This window comes from Marmota monax, unplaced genomic scaffold (assembly GCF_021218885.2).
Source record: "Marmota monax isolate L192 unplaced genomic scaffold, Marmota_monax_Labrador192_F-V1.1 WCK01_AAM20220418_F8-fsc00025, whole genome shotgun sequence".
Taxonomy (NCBI): Eukaryota; Metazoa; Chordata; class Mammalia; order Rodentia; family Sciuridae; genus Marmota; species Marmota monax.
In genome coordinates, this window is record NW_026691950.1 from 17,712,372 (window position 1) to 17,734,079 (window position 21,708).

Here is a 21,708-nt window from a genome sequence, read left to right on the forward strand (position 1 = left end):
CTGTCTTTGTCTACAATGAAGTAGAAACATATTTTATTTGCTGTTTAATATTTGGGTGATGTTTTCAGTAAATTTGCCTTTGTTCTCCATTATACTTGTTAACCGGTTCTTCAGATACGGTGTACATTTTTTTTGATTAACTTAGATATACTCCTTCAACTTATTACTATTATTTTGTTATTTTAATATTATTCATATCAGCAGTGCTGATCACTGAAGAGTTCAAAACTACGACTCTTGTGCATTGTTAAGAACTTGCACAATTGACAGGAAGCTTCCCAAGAGTAGGAATAATATTTGTACCATTGCCTCCAATAGCTAGCCCAACTTCAAGTGTATTGTGGCTCTATGTTTATTGAATTGATTATTGAATAAAAATGACTATAAACACTTTTATATGGCAGCCAACATATAAATAGGTTTCATTTTTATATATTTAAATTTTTCATCCATTTTAATAAAATACAGGTTAAAGTGGAGTTGAAATGCTGTCAAATTTAAAAAGCTTTTGCCTATTAGTGTGAATTTTGCTAGTTATTAGAAGGAAAAAAAACAGATTTTTGGGTTGAAAAATGATTTCAACAAAAATTTTGACAGTTCTTTGTTGCTGTCCTAGAAATATGTAGTTCATCTTTGATCTTGACTTTTTACTATAATACCATGACATGCTATTTTTACAGTTGTTATAAGCATGTAATGATCATGTAAGAAAAGATAAATTCATGACTGTTTTCTATAAAGCATGACTATTTAATTTCAAACACTATCTTGAAGGAATAGGAGACATGCAACACTTTATCATTTATAGGTAAAATTGTATGTTCCCATATTTAATCTCATTTAAATTTGAGAGGTCAACTGTTAAGGGAAGAAAATAGAAGAAACAATTAAAAAAATTTAGGTCTTATTTTTTTATATATTTCCTAAATACAGTTCCAGAACAAATTGATTTTATTTAGTGACATGGTAAACTAAGTTCAATACCAAGTAAAAAACCAACATTTTAATTCAGACTCATTTCCCTGATTCATTATTCTTTTTTTTTTTTTTTGTCATTCTGAAAAATACAGTTTCAGTCTCACAGACATTTTTTAGTTTAAACTTAAAGAGTTGTGTGGATATCTGATAGGTACCTTAATTATTCTTACCAAAGTTTTGTGGATACATGTGTTTTTTACCTCTAAAAGCCAACTCATTAAAAACTTCTATTAAATATTGTTTAGAAGTACTGATATGAATTTTCCCTCTCCTGGATATACAGTGTTTTCAGATATAGACTTAGTATATAGAAGTAAAATAGAAATACTTAAATATATAGTATTTTTAAAATATACGATAATTTTAGAGTAGTCTTTCTTTTCTATGACTTTAGTTACTCATGGTCAACTGTGGTCTCAAAATATTAGATAGGAAATTCCAGAAATAAATATTTCATAAGTTTTAAATTGTATGCCACCAAATAGTGTGGTGAAATATTGCATTGTTCTACTCTTTCCCACATGAGATATGATTTATTCCTTTGTTCAGTCTATCTACACTACATGTATTACCTGCGCATTAGTCACTTGGAAGCCATTTTGGTTGTTAGATCCACTGTCATGGTATGGCAGGCAGTGCATGTGTTTTAGTAGCACTTAATCATGGCCTCAAAGAACAAGAGTTTATGTGCTGGCAATTCAGACATTTGAAGAGAAGACATGAAGTACTTCCTTTAAGGGAAAATGCAAAGTAAAAAGGTATTTTGATGGAGAGAAAGAGACCATTCATGTAGCTATTATTATAGTATATTTTTATAATTTTTTTGTTTTATTCTTGGTTACTATTATAAATATCTTAATGTGCCTAATCTGTATTCTAAACTTTATCATATGTGTGTATGAATAGGAAAAAACCAGTATCAGTATGGTTTGCTGCTATTCATGGTTTCAGGCATTCACTGGGACACTGGAACATAATAAGTGTAGGGATACCTATAATGCAGTCAAAGGGAAAGACTAAAACACACACACACACACACCCTTTAAAACTTAGCAAGCATGTTAAAAAAAGTGAAGGCAAATATCACACCCAAACTCCAGGAGTTTGCCAGTTTGAATAATCAAACTATTTCCAGTGTTGTTTTAGGTTGTTTTTGTTTTCCTAAGTTCTTCATATGTTTGTGGTGGTGGTTAGCCTGTCAGTAAGCTGCTTCTGTTTCTCTTCAGGTCTACTTGGTAGAACTATGTATAGGAAATAAAGCATAACTAAATCTTGATTTGAGGGCCTCTCCAATGCTTTAGCTCATTGAATTTTGGCTCAGTGTGACCTTTTAAAAATAGCATGTCTTATAATTCAGGACTTGAAATCACATTGGTCTGATTGCCAGATGTTGCAGTCTCTATTGACTATGGAGCATAAAGCACACCATTTTAAAGAATTGGTATTGAAGATTTTCTGCTTGAAATCTTAGTCTGAGTGAGAAACAAAGCTTTATGTGATGAACTGTAGGCAGTGTGGGAATAGAACAAAAAGAAAAATGGAAAGCCCAGTAGCAATGCAAGGACATCTGGTATTTGACATGTAAGCTAATCACTTTTAGACCTCCAGCCAGATTTTTATTTTCTCTTGTGCAGAAGCATTTCTTTATTTCATTCTTTCTGCTTTTTGATCCCACACCCTATCCCCTACACAGTTGGAACATTCCCAAGATTCCCAAGGAGCCTGATGGAGGTCACTTCTCAGAAGACATTTAAACTTCAGTTAGAATTCATGTATTGATTTTTTTTTTTTTTTTTAATGACCAGAGGACAGGATTTTTGGAAAAAGTACATTTGAGATTCAGTGTCTGGCCTGGTAATCCCAACTGTTTTAAACACCAAAAAATACTTCATTAGATGCCAGATTTTCATCTATACTAAAATAACCAAGATTCTACCATACTCTCTTGGGGTTGATATTACCTGGCAATTTAACCTCTTAGGAGAAATAAAATCATTTTCTGGAAGTGAAAATCAGAAGCTGTATAAATACAAAAAGAATTCAAATTCTATAGACTCATGATTGAATTAAAAAAAAAACTTTTTAAAAATTCAATCATGAGTCTATAGAAAATGTTTGATAGTATGCATTATAACACAATAACTTTTTATTAGGTTATTTTTCCTTATAGAGTATGTAATAGTGGGAGAATAAGCTATTTATCTAAATTTACCATGAAGGACAAGTACACTTTTCTGAATTAAAGATTGATAATTAAAGACAGGGTAATAAATGTTTGAAGAAAATGATCTTTTCATATTATAGCCTTTCTGCTTTAATGTACTTTTAATTTTCTTATTCAAATTTTAGACATAAAACAGGAATGAATTTCTTACACCCACAACTCTGAGATAGGTCTGATATGAATCAAAAAGCATACTTCCTAAATTACTCTTGATTTATATTATTCTAGAACCATGTTTCAAGGTAAGTCCTGTATGCCTGTTGGGTTGGTGTTAAAGGAAAGGGGATGGAGTGACTAAAGACAGTTCAAGCAGCATGAATGGAAAACTGGTTATTACTCACTGCATTTTAAAATGATTTAGTATAGAGATCATTTAAATAGTGAATATCTCCAATCCACTCAATGTGAATTAATTCATATGCAACCTTTCAAAAACCTATCTGTAATAAAGAACAAGGTGATTGCATATTTTTTTCTTCATATAGTCATTGTAGAAAAAAGACTGACATGAACTTTAAAATATATATTCAAATAAAAAGAAGCAATCACTATTACTAGGTGGCTGGTATATTCTGAAAATTCATACTATATACTTTATGATTTATAGTCCCCTATTTTGACAGGAATTCTGAGAACAACTTTTTCCTTTCTTGACTTGACTCTTTCGTATTTTGAAAATAATTTATTTTTAAAAATTAATTTTATTTTTCTGAATTTGAAACAAATGAACATTGATGTCTATTATTTCCTTCTTACTAAAACTTCTTAAGTACTAAATTATTGTTATAATTTCATTACTTACAAAGCAAATTGTTCCAGTTGTTTGGAACTTATTTGCCATAGAATTTTAAATGTATGCTTTGTTGCATAATTATTATTTCATGATGTAAATAATAGGATAGATTACAGTTTGTCCTAAAACTAGAAAATGATCACTTAAAAGTATAGAGGGTAGGCACACTTTATTATATAGAAGCTTGATAATTCCCATTATTAAAGAAGTTGGAAACCATGATTAACTGGCAAATATGTCATGTGTAATTATAGTCATAAATAGCCATCTTGAGGGGTAAAAACACAGGGCAAGTTAAGTGACTGTTTTCAGATTGATAATTTGAAAACTATTTCTCAAGTAAAAAAAAGAAGAACAGACATGGCTGAGGAAATAATTTTCTTGGAAGTTCACCAAGTTCTCTTAAGGTTGGACACATGGCTGCTGACTCCTAGTAATATGGAATTTTAGAAGGAGAGGCTCTTCTGCCCCACCCCTCAATTCATGATGCCAGTAGGGAGTTTCCATTGTGAACTGATTCCTTTTCTAGGTGTTTGTTTTCACCTTCATCATTACTTTTGCTGCATATTTTACCATCTTTTCTTGTACTACAGGAAGCATCTCAGTTCCTATGTGGAATAGAATGCTTGAACTCCTTCTGAGGCTGTAATATTCACAGCAGGTTTTCTCCCTTATTATACCAAAGGACAATTGAAGTGAAAGCATCTGTGAGTCAGTCCTTTGCCAAACTCAAAGAAGGAGGTGCTTGAGGCTGTGAGGGCTTGGGGAGGCTTTGAATACTCCTTGCTTTTTAGTATCTTCTTCATGGCTGCAAGAATATAACCAAAATAGACCCATGAAGGTACAAAGCCAGAGCCAGGTACCTGGCAGAATTAGTTTTGCTCTCTTACACAGCATTCTCTAACTTATAATGGTTCAATTTAGATTTTTTGACATGACAGTGGTGCAAAAACAATAAACATTCAGTAAAAACTACTTTAAGTTTGAATTTTCAATCAGGCTAGTGTTATGAGAATACTCTCATGATGCTGGATAGCTGCAGTGGCCCACAGCCATGAGATCCTGAGTAATCCACTGACAGTCTACAGGGAACTGTGTTACTATAGATTAGTATAGTAAGTGCATTTTCAACATCATATTTTAAATTTATGGTGGATTTACTGGTACCCAGCCCCATTGTAAGTGGAGCAGTTTATGTGTATTTGGGGACTTCTGATTCATTAGTCATTTCTATGGGTGCAGAAAAATTCTCAGTGTAATTGGTTGCAAGCTAAAGGAAATAAAGTAAAATGCTAGTCCTTTTGATTTTAATAGAATCTATTCTCTATGGGAGAAGGAAGTATGTCTGTTTGTACTACCCTTTTTCTAGCTATTACTGCAATGGCTGAGTGTGTAGCACACACCTGAGATACGTTCTTCCTTCCCTTCCTCTTGCCTTCTCTATCCTATCTGATGCTATCCTAGCAATGTATATACATGGCAAACTATTATAACAGTAAACGTCTTCCCTTTCTTGTATTAGTTATAACTTGTTTTGATATATTGTTAAGTAAAATGTAAGAATTGTAGCCATGTACAATTAAAATGTTAGGGAATAAATTGATTAAACTTTGAAGATCATTTCTGTATTTTGCATTTGATGTCCTTTTCCTCTAATAATAATCTATGAGTTGTCTGTGCATTTTAAATATATCCTATAAAAATTGTTTGGGCTATTAAAGAAAATTAATAATGATTTTTTCCCAGTGTAGAATAAGTTCCTAAATAATGTTATTTGATTGTCACATTACAATAAATAAGGCATTTTTTAAACATTAATCATTGGTGAGATTTTAAAAACAATTAATGGGATTTTTAAATAATTAGTAATTTTTTTTAACATTTTTCTTCTGGTAAACTTGATATCTTTTTTCCTTTAGTGTTTTCTCTTTCTCTCTCTCTCTCTCTCTTTTAACTCTGCATTTATTTTTCTCTTCTATTTGCTTAAGGCAAGAAGCTCTGGGTACTGATTTGAAATCATTCTTTTCTTTCTATTGTAGGTTTTTATAGTTATAAATTTGCCTATAAATACAGCTTTCACTGAATCATAGCAATTTTGATATGTTATGCTTTTGTTTTTATTCAGTTTGAAATACTTTCTAATTCCTCATTATTTCCAAATATTTCCAAATATGTAGGCTTTCCCAAATACTTAGAAGTTTCCAATTAGGGGAAGATGTTAAATTTCCATTTAATTCTGTTTTGGTTACACAGTATGCTTTCTATGATTTCAGTCATTTTAAATTTATCGAGATTTGTTTTATGTTCTGACACTGATTCTTAAATGGGCATGAAGGATTGATGGAGAAAATTTCAAGCATAAAGCTATAAAAAACCATTGTTCTTGCCAAAAATTCAGTAGTTTTTTTTAAATAAATAGTTCCTAATTTGTTATATGACTGGTTGATTTGCATTGCCCTGAAAGAGATATTTTTGGCAACATGGTCCATTTTTTTTCATTGCTATTGGGGAAAATATTTCTAAGCTACTCAACTATTTTCAAAGTTCCACTCCTTTGTACTTTCCTTAATACAATGGATTATTGTTTCTTGGGCTCTATGAGCTAGCTCATGTGGAAAATATGGGTGCATTTAGTACTAAACTTTGTCCTATCCATTTAAAAATACACCAAAAGTTTTAAGATCAGTTTGTGGAAAGCTACTTAATTAAGGCTTGTGGGGATGAGACTTAGCATAGTAGCAAAGATTGGAATGAGTGTATAGAGTGCACCAAGCATTCTTGGCACAGGGGATTTCTTTCACAGCTACTCTGTACAGAATAGTCTTGCCTGAGGAGCTGATCAGAACCCAAGCTACATGATATAAATTCTATTTGATAGAGTGCTGTACAAAAGGAGTTTCTAATATAAAAGAATGTATTCATGCTTTAGAAGGTTTTTACATATTTCTATGGAAAGCAATATGGTGCTTTTATAGGTTACTGAGAGGAAAGCCATCATGAAATAACCATCATGAGTTTGTAGATAATTCTGGTAATTGTTTTCAGGGTAGATTTGAGAGGGCTTAGAATGATGCTCTAGGAATACTAAAGTGCTGTTGAGGTGTGGAGATTAGTGGTGACACTGTGCTAGTAGTCGAATTAAGCATAAATTATCTTGAATTCTTGCCTTAACAGTATTATTTAGTAACCATGGTAATCTTTATTAATTACAGTTTTATATTATATTAAAATATTTTCTGTGCATACTTCACATAGTAGTGAGGATTATGATAATGGAAATAGAGAAAAATCTGATCATTACAGAGAAAATAATTTGGTGTCATGTGATAATGGTTAACAATAAGGAATAAAAGTAGAAAGTATTTGAAGATAATCCACAGATTGGTAGATTGAAAACTGAAGGGGGAGTTGGAAAAAATATTTGAACACTGAGTCTTATAGACATAATATTTGAAGGCCTACCTAAAGATGGAATGTGATAAATGCAGTTAATATGTCTATTTTGAGATGATTGTCTCACATTTTCCTATATAACCTACAAACAATGTGAAATGATACATATGAAGAATATATATTTCTTCTTACATATAATAAAATTATAGCACCTAATATTTAACTATTTGCCTAGTTTTTTGAAAATGATTTAAAGACTAAGTCTTATGGACAAAAAGTATTGCCTTTTTTTTTTTTAAAGCTCAATTGTTGCACTGTCATGGTTGGGAATATAGCTCAGTGGTACAGCATGTGCTTAGCATGCACAGGGCCCTATCTCTCTTTTAACTGACAATAGAATGATCTTTTTTTTAAAAAAAAATCTTTGTTTATGTCTCTTCTTCATTGCTTCATGAACCTTTACTGAAAGTTCAGTAGGAGATTCTGACATGACTCCCAGGGTGCTGAGCACATAGCCAACCTACTAGTCCCAGTTGAGTAGCAGCAATGGGGCAGTGGATTGGTGGCCTGGCTGGGCTGGAGTGTGTTCTCTGAGCACAGACCATGGCCCAGTGGAGCTCACCCGACTATTACAGGCCTCAAGCCCAGAAAGCCAATGCTTAGGCAAACTAGGGAGGCTTATCTGTTACTCTGCAGTGGGCCCACACTGTCTGGTGCGAAAGCCTGCTTCACATTAGCAGCACAGCCTGAATGCCCAAACATCCACTGTCTGCTGACTTTAACCTCCTGGGATGCTGGGATTGCAGGCCCTTGGTAGGAAATAGAAGTGGGGCAGACATAAAGGCAAGTTCCAACTGAAGGGTTGACCAATAGCCTTAATACTTTTCAAACGTCCATTAGCATAATTTTGGACTAACAGCATTATTACTTTTCCAGATCCAGATAAACATAAATTTGGACTAGTAGAATTGACCCAAGTGCTATATAGACCCCTAGACTAACACACTCAAGTGGCAACCCCTATGGAGTCCCCTCTTGTTTTGTGAGAGCTCCCTTTTCTTCCCACATGAATAAATTAGCCTACTCTATTGCACTCACTCTTCTTTGTGGATTTTATTCTTCAAATTCATGAGACAAGTACTCAGAAAGAAGAAATTGGTGGTGAGTGTCTGCTGTCTGCTGCAACACTGGAGGGCACAGCCAACCATTAAGAGCTGCAGCACATTTCTTGGCTGCAGAGGCTTGCAGTATAAACAGATCTAACCTGCCTGCAGAAGCAGAGATTCTCTGCTTTCAATGCTACATACTTCTGTATTTAATACCACTTGAAATAAGAGAAAAATGAATTTTATTTTCTTTTTTCCAGACTAATTTTTATTGGGATTTCCTGAAACCTTATTTAAGTATCAGAAGGTGATGGTATCCTCTAACAGTGATTAACATTATAAAATATGAGGTGAATGTTTTCTAAAAAATTGATTTAAGGAAGCTAATTTTCTATTAGATTATATATATCCCCTGAAACCAGGAGTAGTAAAAATCAGTATACTATTGGAGAAGCTTGAGAGTATAAACACTGATTTTGAACTTCTTACAGTCAAATTCTGCCTTGGCCACTCAGTGTCTTAGTATATTTACGTGTACAGATGATAATAATATCCATACAAACCTCAGAAGATTTTTTTTTAAATGTAAAGTGAAAACATAAATAAATAATTTGAAACAATATGTGCTGCATGTTAAGAATTTAGAACATAAATGAAAAGTCTATCTGCATCACATATTGCATATAATACAAAATATGCAAAATGTTTATATGTGTATTAAGATGCATATTGTCTCTCTCATTTCCCTTTCTCCCTCTGTATGCTCTCCAATGGAAATGTACTTGCAAGTTCCGTGAGTGCTGTTTTCATTTCTTTACTCTTAAATCCATACCACCTAGAGTAGTGCCTGGCAGATTAAATATTTTCTTAGTAAGATTTTTCCACTTTTAGAATTTGCTATCGCAGGATTGTAAAATTTTCCTTGGACATTCATGCTTATCATTTCTTACTTAAATTGGTGAATTGAACCTTATTTATATTTTATTTTCCACTTTTGATTTCTTTTAATGTGTGATTGCTTTATAAAGTTTGATGCAAAGCATAGGATAATCTAACTTTTAAATTTTAATTAAAGCAATCTAGTACTTAGACCCATTTCACAAGCCCTCTAGTGAATAGCAATAATTTCTAGTTCATTGCTTTTATGTTACTTTTGAACTATGTATAAATATAAATTAAAGAATATATAGATTTTTGAATACATTAACTAAAACACACCAAATTTTTAGGTCCTCCTTAAGTGCTTTCCCTCTAGTCACATGCTCAAACATATTTATTTATTTATTGTTATTGCTTTTTTTTAAAAAAAATATTTATTTTAATTTGATATACATGACAGCAGAATGCATTTCAATTCACAGTAGACATATAGAGCACGATTTTTCATGTTTCTTGTTGTACATAAAGTAGAGTCACACTATTCATGTCTTCATACATGTACTTAGGGTAATGATGTCCATCTCATTCCACCATCTTTCCTACTCTGATACCCCTTCCCTTCCCCTTCCTCTCCTTTGCCCTGTCTAAAGTTCCTCCATTCCTCTCATACTACCTCCCCCGACACTCATTATGGATGAGCATTCACATATCAGAGCAAACATTTGGCCTTTGTGTTTTGGGGATTGGCTTACTTCACTGAGCATGATATTCTCCAACTCCATCCATTTACCTGCAAATACCATGATTTTATTCTCTTTTAATACTGAGTAATATTCCATTGTGTAAATATACCACAGTTTCTTTATCCATTCATCTATTGAAGGGCATCTTGGTTGGTTCCACAATTTAGCTATTGTGAATTGAGCTTCTATAAACATTGATGTGACCGCATTACTATAGTATACTGTTTTTAAGTCCTTTGGGTATAAACTGAGGTGTGAGATAGCTGGGTCAAATGGTGGTTCCATTCCAACTTTTCCAAGGTATCTCCATACAGCTTTCCAATTTCCAATTTGTTTGCACCAATTTGCAGTCCCACCAGCAATGTATGAGTGTACCTTTCTCCCCACATCCTTGCCAACACTCATTGTTATTTTTATTCTTAATAGCTGCCATTCTGACTGGAGTGAGATGAAATCTTAGTTTCTCATCATGTTGGATTAGGCCACAATTTCCTTAACAAGACTCCTGTAGCACAAGTAATAAAATAATGAGTAGTCAATAAATGGGATGGATGCAAACTGAAAAGCTTCTTCTCAGCAAAAGAAATGATCAGTGAAGTGAAGAGAGAGCCCACAGAATAGGAGCAAATTTTTACCACAGGCACATCAGGTGGAGCACTAATCTCCAGGACATATAAAGAACTCAAAAATCTTAACATCAAAAACATCCAAATACCCGATCAATATAGGAAATGAACAGACACTTCTCAGAAGATAATATACAGTCAATCAAGAAATATATGAAAAAATGTTCAACATCTCTAGCATTTAGAGAAATGCAAATCAAACATTTATAATACTTAGTTTTTAAAAATCTCTTTTAGTTCAAGTTATGAAGTGTAGGCAAAATTTAGCCCTATTACTTTATACTGATAGAACAGTATCATCTGTTAAGATGCCATTCTCTTTTCTTAGTTTTTTTTTTTTTTTTTTCCATTCCCTTCAGCTTTCCTTTCCTCTGCTGGGCCTCATACCTGCCAGTCTCATCAGGGGGCTAAGTGGCTCTATGTAAGTTTGTCCTTGGTAGCTCTATGCCTACTCTTAAGTGCCCAAAGTGGCTATAATGGAGTAAAGTGATGCAGTGTTGAAAACCATATTGTAAATTAAAGAGTCTCTGTTCTTATGTATAAAAAGAAAAAGAAACAAACCTATAAAGCAGCTGTGAAAACTAAAGACACATATAATGCTACAGTTTTGATTTTGTATTACTGTATTACAGTTTCCAAGAAACATTTTTTTTAAATTATAAAAAAAATGCAACTATTTTGTTTACCCCATAAGCATTTTTGAGGCCCTTATTATGTGCCTATCGGGAGAGGTGATACAGAAGAAGGCAGAGTTCTTAAAACAGAGTACAGTTCAGCAAAATAAAGAACAAAACAAAGAGGTATGGGAGCATTAGAAGACATGCCTAGATCTGCCTGTGGTGAGGTGGGTGTGGTGTGTCAGAGAGCACTTGGGAAGTATTGGTCCTGCTTGGATGTCAGAAACTATTTCCTACATGGGAGGAGAAAGCCCTAAAGACTGATGATATTTGTAGTTAAGCCTGTGCTGTCAGTATGCATGCTTGTTCAGGATATGTAAAATATTTTCAAAATGGGATATGACCATTCTTCAAAAACTAAGGGGGGTGTGTCTGTGTAACCCATGTAAATAGTCAGTAGTTCTTGAAAAAACATTCTTCCTTTTTTGAGAGAGTGGTTGTTAAAAAATTAAATCCAAGCAGTTGGTTTGAAAATTGCTTTTAGTTGCCTGTCCACATAACCAAATATGCCATTCAACTGTGGGTTTTGGTTACAGTTCTGGTATAAAACCTTACTAATTGGCCAAATATGAGTAGACACTCACTAGAAAAAATACAGTGGGTTCCATTGTTGAATATTTTTAAATCTGCAAACAAAATAGAATACTTTCATTAGCAAATAATTTCCACAAATTTGTTTTTGTATTAGGTTATAGTATTCCTAATTTCAAATAATAGTGATTTTACTAAGAACTCAATTTTAATTTTATCCTGTTGACTTTTTGCCCTATCTCTAATTTCTTATCTATTTGGTGACACAATGCTTGAATAGATGATGGCTTTTGTCACTCTTTTGACATATGTGTAGTTCCTTGACTTTCTACTAAGAGCAAAGTGCTACTATGAAAATACTGTGATACATTTAAATATCAGAATAAATAATGAAATGGATGACTGTTTAAAGCTATTAAATAGATTTACTAGAAATTTTAAAATTTGGTATGACCATTGTCTTATTACTAGTGAACATTAAAATGTAAGGAAGATGCTTTGTAGGAAAATACTCTTTTTTTTTTTTGGAAAAGAATCTGGCATATTAAATTTTAATTTAATAACACAAGAAATGGAAAAAATCATGATATCTTAAAGAAAATGAAGACAAATAAAATCCTATTTATCAAAGATTGAAGTAAACTCGTTTTGTGTATTTTTCTAATTTTTAAAAAAAACCTTGAATCTATCTTGATTTTTATAATCATAGTCTGTATGAATATATAAGTGTATAGAGAATGTTGCATTCATGTTTGGGGGCACGTATGATTATGTACTAAAACATATTAAGGTGTTTCTCAATTATTTTACACAGCAGTTTTCGAAAGGTAAAAGTGATAAGATATATATCAACATTTTAGTGCTTCTTGTTAAGAAACTAGGCAAGTTCTTAGAAGTCTTAGAATTTGTTTTAAAACTTGTATGTTCTTTTAATTAGGAAAATATTTAAATTTTGTACCTACCAGATTCATTCACATGTCCAGTGAACATGCTTCAGATGTATCCTGAATTGCCTCTTTTTATCATAGTCTGTTGCTATGACACACTAAGCATTGTGAATGAAAAATAGATTTGTCAAGTAGCAGGAATTACTCAAATAGTTCTATATAACCAAAAAATAAAATATTTTTTTTCTTGGTGTTTAATTGAATCTTTTTTTCTTTTTTACAGGAATGTTTAATTTGTTAAGTTGGAGGAAAAAACATGGATTTTTAGTAATTGAAGAACAAACTAAGGTAATTGATAGATTATTGTTGCCAGTCATATTTACTAGTAATTTAAAAACTATGTTTACTGTATTTATGTTCAAGTTAGCATATGCTTTTATGAGTTTTTGTCATATCAAAAATGCAGCACATGTTAAAATGGAATTTTATGTATTTTGGGGAAATAAATTGACATTTATTAATATAGATTAGGAAAATAAATCGATATTTTCTGAACAAATTACAACTAATAGAGTTAAGCATACTTTATTTTGAGGAAATATGCTTTAGCTATCTGAAAAACAAATGGGCTAAAAAATGAATAGATTTATTAGCTAGTTGAAAAGGTATATATGATGTTATTTATTTAACTAATGAGAAATAAAGATGCTGATTTGTTTTTCAGTTGGTACATGGACAACATATGAATGTCATTTTTAATTCATTTGATTTTTCTTTCATTTTCATTTAATTGTGAATGAGTATTAGGAGATAAAATATGTTCATTTGATAACAAGATGTTTAATATAAAGCAAGTTATTCTCAAAAGTGATGATTACATTTATCACAAATATATTTAAGGTAATCCTAGTGACTTGAGAAGCTCAGGCAGGAGAATCACAAGTTCCAAGTGAGCTTCAGTGACTTGGTGAGAGCCCATCTCAAAATAAAAATTTAAAAAAGGGCTGGGAATGTAGTTTGATGGTAAAGTGCTTTGGGTTCAATTCCTTGTATCAAAACCAAACCAAATCAAACCAAGCAAACAAACATTTATAGAGTACAACATGAACAATTTCAGAGTATAACCTTAGGTTAGCTCATGTATTTATATTTTTCCCAGCAAATCATAGAAGGCAGAAAGAACCTTTATATTAAGCAATCAACATTAATATTGGAATTTCCTTTATACTTGAAATTACTGAAATTAAATTCTGTAAAGAACTTTGTAAATGTCTAAAATGTGAGTTATTATTAATATGCACCCTAAAATTAGAAATATCAACTTTTACATTGTACATATTACAGTAATTTCTGTTCATTCAATTTGGATTACTAATATAATTGGTATATATTATAAACTACTATCAATCTGTTTTCATAGATTCTCTATTTTCTCGTTGCCTTAAAAGTGCTGAGTGAGTTAGCACTATGAAAACAGTGCACTTGCCTTTGTAGGTGGTGAAATTTTTAGACTGATATTCCATCCTTTAAATATTTTTGCCTTGATTTCTCCATCACTGCATTAATTTCCCATGTATTATTTTCATTTTTTAGAATAGATATGATTGAATCTTTCATTTGTATTTATTGGCTTATTACATTCGCCTCTAAATTTTGCAGACATTGTTCTTCTAAACTGAAAATGAAATGGTTTATTTGGTACTTAATGTTAGTGAAATAAATTAATCCAGTTAACCAAAAAAACAGGTCTATTCAACCATTCCTTTTTGTAAAATAAATAAATAATTAAATAAATTAAAATTAAACCAAACAAGACTTAAATGCACTTCCTCAGGAGACATTAAAAGCTAAAGGTAAAGATGAAGCTCTAGGTACTGTTGTACATACTTTCAATGAGTTATTGACAAACTCTTAGAAAAGAAAGGTAGAAGCAGTTCAGTTTTCTCGGTGGGTCTTGAAACCATCATAGAAGCTGTGAAATTCACTGGAGTGAAGGCGAGGCATTCCCAGCTCACAGACTGATTTGTGAAGGAGCAAGGAATGGCCATTAGAAGGACAGCTATTTTCAGTGTTACTGAAAGAGTACCGATGTGATGAGAAAATGTAGCAAGATGAACTGGGAGAAGATTTAGAATAGCTCACGGATACCATGTCTGCCATAAAAAATGACTTTTTTTATCTTGACTGTCTCTAGCATACTCAAGAATAATGGAAATAATGTTTCAGAACAATAGTGGAAATCGTATTTCAGAATATTTCCTCATATTTATTTTCATTAAAAAATATAAGAAGGAATTAAGACAATATTTACTGTAATGACTATGACAGCTTCCAAATCTGAAGTATTTGAAGGAATCAGGGATTTTACCATGATGAATGGTTGGCAGTGTATATTTCCTCATTCTTTAATTAAGATATTATTAATATATAATAAATTCACCCTTTTAAAATATATTGGTATTTGTTATATTCATAAGTCAGTCAGCTATCACATTACATACCATTTTAAGCATTCTAAAAGGAAACCTTGTATCGTCTGACAGTTTATACACATTCATCCCTCAGTTCCTCTCTTGGCAACCACTAACATGGTTTCTCTCTTTGTGGAATTGCCTTAAAAATGAAATCATATGGATGAGCTTTTATATCAGTCCTTTCACTTAGCATATTTTCAAGTTTAACCCTATTGTAGGATGCTCATGACTTTCTTTTCATGGGAGAATAATATTCCTTTATATAACACATTTTATTCATTCATTCTTCAGTTAAGGAACATTTGAAGTATTTTTTTACACTTCTTTTTGGTATTTATCTCATATCCTAAGAATATTTGGTTTTGAGTGTATATGGTAATGATAGTACACAGCAATGTGAATATCAGAATTTATAATAACTTTATTCCTGGAATATAAAATTAAAATCTCTTTTTTATCTGTATTTAAAGTTATGCTTTATCTAGTAATTTACAACTTTTTACTAAACTTCATGAAAAATCTATTGAAGTATTGTTTGAGATTTCCTGTAGGGAAGGAACAAATTCACTGGGGGAAACCCTCTCTCTTCCCACTGTGGAAAACTGGCTGTAATTACACATGAAAAATTGTATGGGAACAAATAAAATATATTACTTCATCATAAAATACTATTGGAAGATGATGTAGAAAGTATTGCTTTAATCAGGAAAAAAACCCAAGTATTAGACTAATTCATGAACTATGAGAAAATGTAGAACTCTTATGTAGTACTGTTCATTTGGAATGTATGTGTAGGCAGAATTTGTGTGTGTGTGTGTGTGTGTCATTTCCAGCTTGTATCAATTAATAGTATTTGCTAGATTGTATTATTTAAAGTCTGGTTTATTGGTGTGTATTTCCAATAGAATGAGCTCATCCTTTAAAATGTATCATTCTGCTTTAACAAGCAGATAAAGTTACGTGTCACCAAAATCAAGGTATAGAACATATTAATCACCCTAGAAATTCCTTCATTTCTATCACTAGTCTACCTCTTCCCGTACCCTCAACACTGAGAAACTCAGGATTCTAGTTTAATAATAAAATATGAAGCAAGGGTGGAGAAAGAGGAAGTAAAAAGCTCACACTTTGAAGATAGACTCAATATATGAATTTGTTGTACTTTCTCTGGGCTTCACTTTCCTTGTGTGTAACATGGAGTGCATAAAATTTACTGCCATACAGTAGCGGTAGACATACCTTAAGCACAATGTAAATGTTTATAAAATAAAGTGCCGTTTTGTTTTGAACTTCAATAATGATGTGCTTGAGGAAGGGTATTTTCCATAGTAAATGACCCACCTTTTTTTTTTTTTTTTTTTTTTTTTTGAGGTGCTGGGAATTGAAGCCAGGGACTCAGACATCCTAGGTTCTACCACTGAGCTACACCCCCCAGCCCAGTAAATGGTCTCTTTAAATATATTTAACCAAACATCAAATCAAATTTTTCCAGAATAAAAAAAAAAAAAAGCCTATTCAGTAACACCATTCTCACCAGAGTTCTAGGCACAAATCCTTGAAGTAATTCTTACATTCCCTTTCTGACATGTTGCATATTTATCAGCATCTTCTGACTTCTCCTGAGTACCTCCTAGGTTACTACCCTGATCCACATCAGAGGTCCCTCCTGTCTGGATAACATGCACCCACCTGACTGTTTTCACTATAAGTCTTCCATCTTAAGCCTCCTCTGTGCTCTATCTGCCCTGGCTTCTTTCCCTGTGAAGAATACACCAGGCCTCTCCATCTAAGATCTCTAGCCTTCTTGGTTTCTCTTCCAATTAGTTTCCCAGTTATTCATGTGGCTTACTTCCTAAACTGCAAACATCCTCCTCACGACAGCCTTCCCAACACATGCTATTTAATATTGAAACTGAGAGTATGCTCTGCCCCCATCTGCTTTATTCTTCTCCAGAATATGTATCGCCATAATATTATACAAAGTTTGATTTAATGCCTCTTTTCATTAGTTCACACATTCTAAGTATCTTATCTTTATAGCATGCTTTTAGTTTCTCTTTTTATGTGTCTATAAGTGTACCACTGGCCTTGCGCATGAATTTCTGTATTAGGTAATTCTGGAAGTTGTGTGGGTGACTACATGAGTACAGGTATTTTGATTATCTGGAAGATGTCTGCAGTAACTCAGTTGATATGATGATGATCCACTTTAAGTGAATAACAGTGGGGATTAAGGGATAGTAGCACATTTGATAATATTTACAAAGCAAAATTGATAGATCTTATTGGCTGATTACACTGAGTGCTGAGAGAGAAGTTGAAATCAGGGATGAATTTCAGGTTTGAAACTGAAAACTGTGTTGAAGATAGTGCATTTACTTGAGCTGAATATCCTGGATGAGTTCTGTTTTTCTTTAAATTTGTGTGTGTGTGTGTGTGTGTATATTTTACTTTATAGAAGTAATGATGTAATGTTTTACAGAAATAATGTTGCTTTACAGAAATAATGTTGCTTTACAGAAATAATGTCCAGAACTAGGTATTAATTTTCATCTTGATAGGAGTGACCTCTGAAAATATAAGACATTAAACAGAGGTCATGAATTGTCTTACTGTTTTACACTTTTGTTTGTAGAATTTTTACTTAAAGTTTTGATTTGGTATGAAATTACATTTTCTAATTAATTTCAAAACCATAGTCATAAAGTGCAGGATGTAAAAACTGGCCATGGGCAGAGTAAAAGCATATTAATTATTCAGACAGTCATTCCTGCTTATTCCATTCTTGGAGATATAGTGGCTGTCACAATCTGTCAGCTGTATAGTTAGTGCCCTTCAGAATTTGCATGCATAAATGGTAACCTTTGGAAATCTGCATAAAGATAAGTCTGACATTCGAATGATAGCTGCCAGTCAGTTGAGTAGTGCAAAAATTGTTAGCTGCTACTGATACCATGGAACAGGCCATGAAGCTGTGAGCAGGAAATGGAGTAAAAACAAAACAACAAAAATATGTTTCATTCACAAAAACAAAAATAAAATCCATTTCCAACAGAGGGTTTTTTTTTTTTTAATAAAGGTTAATGAAGTCAGAACCAATTATTGAGTGTGCTGGCATTTGTATTTTTGGCATGTACTGCTTTTTTTCAGTTAACTTTTCTGCTAAAACTAGATAGAAAATGACTATACTTACTTATTTTAAAAAATGCTTATAGTAGATTTTTATATTATAAGATCAGTACATACTATAAAATCAGTATATACTCCATACTCATTATGATGTGCATTTTCTATTATTTATGGGTTTGTGGGTAAACCTGAACTAGCAAAAGTCTTGTCAAAACCTCATATTCTGATTCCTGTTCTGGGTTAGACCTTCTTTATAAAACTTTTAAAAACTGTCCAATGTTGCCTGTAAGCCGTGGGATAGAAGAAAATTATATGATGATTCCAAAAACTCCCTGTTTCTGCCTGAATGCGGGGGGTGGTATCTAAATAGAATTAGGTCTGTTGCAAGCTACAAATATTTATAGATTGATCTTTTGTGTCATGGCTAGAAATAGTGCATCATTGGCTAACATTTTTGTTTACTTTTAGGAGGGAAGTTTGTTCAAGATTTTTGCATCAATACATTTAAATTTTATTAAGCACATACTGCTAAAATTATGCATTGTTAGTTTTTGGTGAATTTTGACAAATGTATATGCCCAAGAAACTACAACTATTTTTCTATCCATAACTATACTTATAATTTTTGTATGTTTTCTTTCCGTTATAAGTCTATGAAATCTGTTATTTTTAAAGAATTATCTTATTTCACCAGTTAGGTTATCAGCTTTATCACCTAAAAATTCCTTCTTGCTGCTCCTTTGCTATGACTCCCTGTGCCTATTTCTACCTTATGACAGTGGCAGGACTATTCTCTATTCCTGTGCTTTAAATTTTTCAGTCTCATATAAAAACATCATAGAGTTGTAGCCTTTTGAGACTGAGGGCCATCACTCAGCGTGATATCTTTAAAAGCTTCCCTTGTTGAATGTCTCAGTAACTCCTCCCTTCTTTATTGCTGAGTAGTATGCCACTGTTAATGAATGTATTGTAGCTCATTTATGAAACCACCTATTGAAGAACATTTAGGTTTTTTTTTCTCTAATTTTTAGTAGTATAAAATAAAGTTGCTAACAAACCATTCTTGTGGGGGAAAAAAAAAGATTAAAAAGAAAATACTCACTTGTAGTGTGGGTTTGTATGCAGGAGCCTGCATGTGCTTAAGTTCTCATCTTTGTAGGGTCAATACCTGCGAGTGACATTGCTGGAGCCTATGGGAAGTGTACACATTGACTTTTTTTATTATTTACAAGTTTTGTTGCTATGACATATTTTTGTTTCTATTTAGTTTCTACTCATGGTTCCACTGTTATTATAAAATTCGGTGCTGTGAAGAAAAATTTATCTTGTTTAAAGGCTAGGTTTTGTTCATTTTTAATAGTATACTGACTATGGCAAGATTTGCTTTTATTGGTTTCTGAATCTAGGTAGAAAAATTACATCATCTACTTGAAAAGTGCTCCTTTTATGATTTTTTTTCTTCCACAGCATTTGTTTTTTCTTTTTCCTTTTGTAAGTATCTTGTTTCCTGTAGTAAATGATGCCAAAACAATTAGCCATAGGAAGGGTACCTTCACTATTGTTTTGTGCTAGATGCCACATTACATGTTTTATTTAAACGAATGCTCATGACTAAACTAATGCACATTTCAAGTGATTTTAAATAGAATAACCCTCATTGAGAAAAAAAAAAATTACTGTATGTTCTGACAAATTTAGTCATAGAAAACTCCATAGATTGCCATGCTTGTTGGTACACATCTGTAAACCCAAGCGATTCTGATTCTGGAGGTTGATGCAGGAGAATACCAAGTTTGAGGCCACCCTTGGTAATTTAGCCAGAACCGTCTCAAAAGACAGACAAAAAACCGAAAACAAGACAACACATATCTAAATCATTAATTTGGGAAAGAAAAATACCAAAAATTAAAGATATTTTACATTGGATATTAAGAACAGGGAACAAATAAACACTAAGTTATAAAAATATTAGTAAATATTATCATGTTCTGTCCATTGAATGTCACAGTAAAGTTTCTTTGTGTATCCAAGAGTCTGAGACATCTGCAATTTACAAATATGAGTCCTGTTAGGAAGAAGTGGAGATCATGCTGTCTTCACTCTAGGCCTGGTCTTGCTATTAACTTGCTGTGAGACCCAGGGCACGTTACATAATCTCTCTGGATTGTAGTATTCTCATTTGCCCAATTAGTGAGGGCAGCATTAGATTATCCATAAAGGACCTTCTTACTCTAAAAAAATATGATGGTGCAATTCTGTGATGATCTTGTGTCACTGAGAGGAAAAAGTTTGCATATGTGTGTGTGTGTGTTCTGTTAGAAGTAAAACATACACACATGTTATATGATTTTTAAAAATACTAATAATTTTTAAAAACAGTTTGGTGCTCAAAAAGAATTTCAGAATATTCCAGAAAACTTGAACATTATGAAATCATTAATGTTTTTCAAAGTTTAGTATTAAGAAAAATTGTAGATGTAAATTAGATTAAATGCATGAGAAAACGAAAACTCCTATTTCCATTATTTATTATATTAGGCGTTTATTGAAAATTGTAATTTAAACAATTTTCCAGAATTTTGAATATTATTTCTTTAATTAGTGCCTCCCTTTAATTATGAAACATAGACTTCATAATAAATTCTTTTTTTCAGAATGAAAATACATTTTTTAAAAATTTTTTATTGTTGGTCGTTCAAAACATTACATAGTTCTTGATATATCATATTTCACACTTTGATTCAAGTGGGTTATGAACTCCCATTTTTACCCCGTATGAAAATACATTTTTATACGAACTTTATAGACTTACAAGAGAAAGAGACTGATTAAAAATATCACTTGATTATACTTGAATAATACAGAAAAACTACTGCTTCATTAAGATAGTAAGAAATCTTATGTCTTCAAAGTAAAGGATAAAACATTAATTTTAATATATGGTAATTATTTGGTTCATATTATATTATTGTCTGATATGCATAATATATCCACTGTATTCTGGAGTAACTATCTTAATTTGGAGGAAACTGAAAGACTATCTGGAGGTACAGAAACATGTACAACTTGTTGTATTATAATTTGTTAGCTACTGTAATAGATGCTTGAGGAAAAGTGGGTAATTCTTCGTGAAAAGCCTCAGGTATTGTTTTCATGTGAAAAGGATTTTACTATCAGATAAAGAGAATAGACATTCTGAGAAAATGGTCATGGAAAGAGCAAACCATTTATTATTCAATATAGAATAATGACTGATCAGTTTGGGAGG

General features: G+C 32.2%; 1 protein-coding gene across 22 annotated transcripts in view; it reads left to right on the plus strand.

Moving 5' to 3' along the window:
• Adgrl3 (adhesion G protein-coupled receptor L3) overlaps nt 1–21,708 on the plus strand; it is a 785,567-nt gene that overhangs the window by 157,248 nt on the left and 606,611 nt on the right. For all 22 annotated transcript variants that reach the window (XM_058571494.1, XM_058571546.1, XM_058571073.1 and 19 more), the window contains exon 2: nt 13,121–13,185. The gene's annotated coding sequence lies outside the window, so the exon portion shown is untranslated. The remainder of the gene's footprint in view (nt 1–13,120; nt 13,186–21,708) is intronic.